Genomic DNA, 4,203 nt, shown 5'->3' on the forward strand with positions numbered 1-4,203 from the left:
TTGTTTCAAAACTATCCCCCCCCCCCCCCCCCCCCCCCAGTGCAAACAGGGGAGCTTAGCTCATTTTTGATACTGCGTAGAGGAATTATTATTCTGAGAATAAGCCTATGTTGAAACTGGTGCAAATAAACTGGCAAGGATCTTAATTTAATCTTTTTGTCTATACATGTGTATGTGCATATATGAAGATATGTTATCTTAATGACATTTTATTGAAGAAGTTAAAATACCCTGGAAAAAAGCATATATTAAACTGTCAGTTTCTCATTTTTAAAAGAAGTATATTTATTTTATTTTTTATTTATATAAATGAGTATCCATACTGCATTTACAAACCAAATAGAGCCCGTTTAGGCTGCTGAAGTAGGTACAGCATGTAATAGTTCATTCAAAATCTTCTGAAAGGATTTATTACCACATATTTAAGTAATTTAATTTTGTTGTTTCTGCAACTTAATAGTCGACTGTATAACTTATCTGAGTTCAGTGTAAAACATTTTTACGGCTTTTGCTGTAGCTAAACTAGAGGATACAGAAACAGCTCACTGCTGGGAAGAGACAAGGAAACACTGTTGGCTCCCTCCAACGCCAAGCTCTCATAGGAATGATCTTAGGTGCTTTAACAGAGTCCCCTCTGTGGACATTTCCCCCACAATCTGGACATAGCCAGTGCCTATTTAGACTGGAAGATGTCTTACTGACCAGGAAAAAAAAAATCATGCCTTGAGAATTACCTTTGGCAGTTAGGATAGAAGGTGGGAGAGCACTACAGCAAGTACCAGGTCATGTACCATGCAATGATAAAAAGTAGAGCCCCAATCCACATTTTGTGACTTCCCTCTTAACTGAAATTTTTGCAATATAGGAAAGATCTTTCTGAACATTTCCACTTCCCTTGCACATTTTAAATATTTGCCAATAACTGTTTCTTCCATGAGCTACCCTTGCACTCACATGAAGTTCAGCGTTTCCACCATGGCTTAAGTGTATGCTATGTAAAGCACGCTATCTTGTGATCTCCTGGCTTCAACTGATGCCCCTAAGATTTTGCACTAAAAGAAAATAGCTGATCTCTATTCACCCTTTTCCTGCCACTTAGGATTTTATAGACCTCTGCCATGTCTTAAAAATTGAATCTCCCAAAATGATGTTTCTCTCAAAATAAAATCTTACCACGTGCTTCTGTGGTAGCTGTAGCCATGCCCAACACACTGGAGAGTAAACTGGAAAATTCAGGACTAAGCAAGTCAAATGATTCTTCAATAAACCTACTTATTCTTCTGCAGGCCAGGTAGAAAGACGACTTAAAACATGTCTTCCTCATGTGATAAATATATATAATGAAACAGGTATTTCTTGTGGAACAGCCTACAAAGTGTTAATTTAGGGCTTGCTGAAAGCTATTCTGAATTCGTATCAGTTAAATTATAGCTTTAGGGATTGATGTCAAAGAGTCTCAGTGTTTCTGATCAGCTGCTAATGAAAGAATGGTAGACTTCAGTTATTGGATCATCAGCTGCTTTTTTTCCTTAGCAGGCAAACAATCTTCAGCTTTCTGTGTACAGAAAATGCAATACTAAAGAAAAGGCCTCTAGAGTGCATAGGACATTAAGGGTTTTTTTTATTACTGTATTTCAGAAAAAGTGGATTCAAAATGTTTTGAATTAATTTTGAACTATTTGAAAAAGCTTATTTTCTTAGATGAAAAATTCCAAAACATAGTCTTAACTGAGTGCACATTTGCTCAGACCTACACTTTCTAACACGAGCAACTAAAATTAGAATTCAGACACAATGGTGCTAGATTTGCAATTTAATATAAGACCTTTAGGAATCCTGACAGTTTGCTCCAGGGGATAAAGTAACAGTTGCCACTTTAAGAGATAAAGTTTTCTACTATTATCATCACAGCATTTATGAAGCTATGACTGAAAGTGACAGAATAACTCTTTACTGAAATAAATGGCGTGGTCAACAACCTTCCACTAGCAGATAAAAGCTTCATGTCAATTGATTTCAATGACCAAGCAGAAGGTAACCTGGCAACCTGCAATAAATAAAGGGCCCCCATGGAACAGGTCAGGCAAGCATCAATGAAATTTCTGCTCCTCCAAAAGTTTCTTCAGCATAATTTAATGAACAAAAAGATACTGCCTTCCAGATGTTCAACCAGCACAAAACATACTGTTTTAAATGCCTGATGCCTGTTGATTATTATATGAGGTATAGGCATTTGTCTGATGGTGGAGATAATGAAGCCATCTATAAAGCAGTTTTCCATTACATCATCTTACATCACCATTCATTTTAAGACCCTATTGCTGTGATAATTACCCCACAGTATTTTACAGTGAATGTCCTATGAGGAAGACAACAACTGATGGAGAAAGGAGGAAAAGTGTACTAGAAAAATACAACCTGGCCATGTGAATAACAATGCTAGGAGGTAGAAAGAAAACACATTTCTCTGGGGATCATAAGTGAAGTTGCAACACAAAAAGTGTAAACGAAGGTGCATTAGTCATTAATACTACTACTAATAAAAATGGTCTCTAATTGACTTAAAATTGAGTAGACATTGTGGCCGAAGCAGAATTCTGAAAACAAAAGATCATTAAATGCTATTTGGCTCTGAGTGATGTGACCCTGCTTCTGTGGGACAACCATCATCCCGTACTTCACTCTTACAATGACAGCTACCATTTACAGGTATAGGGGTGCAGCATCATTCACAAAACCCAGAGTTAGGGTGGATATAAAACATACACATATGATCAAGAGTGAGATAATTCCTCCTTAGGAATTAGGGACTTGAATGAACTTATAATGTTGAATTATTTGAAAGCAGGTTTGTTAATGGATCCCACCTCCAGTTTTGTGATGACATATTCAGAGCAGTCAAGTCTTCAGCATCAAGAACTCTGACTCAAGTTATGGAAGCTGCTGCAAGAGCTGGTAGATGCTGCTCATGCCTGAGATATCAAAGGACAACGTCCAGTAAAGTGAGAATAGAAAAGATGCATCCTAGAAGCACAATTTACATAAGCATCATGTCTCATTTGTTTAGTGAGCTTTTTTTTAAGAAAAATGTACCTGTGAGCAGGACCTTCTGCATAAAGCAGCCACATTTCTCCAGGAGTAAGAGCAGACAAAAAAAAAATATTGTTGTCTACCCTCCACCGCTTCAGGATAAGAAAGACCCAAATGTTCTGTTTTCAGAAGGGATGTGGCAATGTCAACACCAAGGGTAAACTATTTCAAGATTAAGCCAAAATTTTTCTTTTTAATGGCCTATAAAGAAGAGTTCCTTTTCTCTTTTTCCTCAACAGTTTCACACACTTTATTAAATGTTGCAAATTGGAGTTTGCCTTGTTTTAAGATCATTTGCAAATGTATTCCTCCTCTCACAGACTTGCTCAAGCAGGGTCAATTTTCTGCCTATATTACAATTCCCACACTCCCATAGGGAACAAAGAATGGTGTGTCAGAATCCTGCAAAAGGAGACAAATGATCTGTGCTCTAGTCTAATAACCTTCCTGAAGAAGACAACTGTGTGAATTACAAAAGTTTCACCTGCAAAATCCCTACTGATATACTAATTAAAAACTAGATCTCTTCAACCAGTGCAAAAAAAAAAAAAAAAAAGAAGAAAAAAAAAAGGTCTACTGAGAAAGACTGGGGAAAAAAGAAATTAATGGATGAGAAGTGGCTCAACGTTGTCCCAGAATCCTTTGCTGAGATAGGATTACACACAACCACAGTGTATTTTAAACCAGACTCTTAAGGATTTATTGATATTTGGAGGATCTGTAAACTGCATATAGTTTTCCATATGTAAACTCTCTGTCCTGTTTTCCTGTCTTACAACTCTTATTTGGTAAACAAGGTTCTCCATGTGATTTTTTTTTTCTTTTTTTTTTTGCTGACCTCCTTACTGAAACCTGTCTTGAATTTATTGGGGTTATTTTCCAGGTAGGAAGGGTTGCATGGAGAAAGTTATTCATAGCTAGTACATTTTAAACTGCTAAAATTAAACCACAGTAGCTGCCATGTCTCATCCTGTGTACCTCACCCCAAACCACTGAAATAACAACAGTAGCCTGTGATTTATATGACTGACCATAAACAACCCAGTTCAAAATATGAAAAGACAATAGATGAAACTGGTAAACCAATTTTTCTACTTTACCACATAGCTCATT

This window comes from Haliaeetus leucocephalus, unplaced genomic scaffold (genome assembly GCF_000737465.1).
Source record: "Haliaeetus leucocephalus isolate CR32 unplaced genomic scaffold, Haliaeetus_leucocephalus-4.0 Scaffold730, whole genome shotgun sequence".
NCBI lineage: Eukaryota > Metazoa > Chordata > Aves > Accipitriformes > Accipitridae > Haliaeetus > Haliaeetus leucocephalus.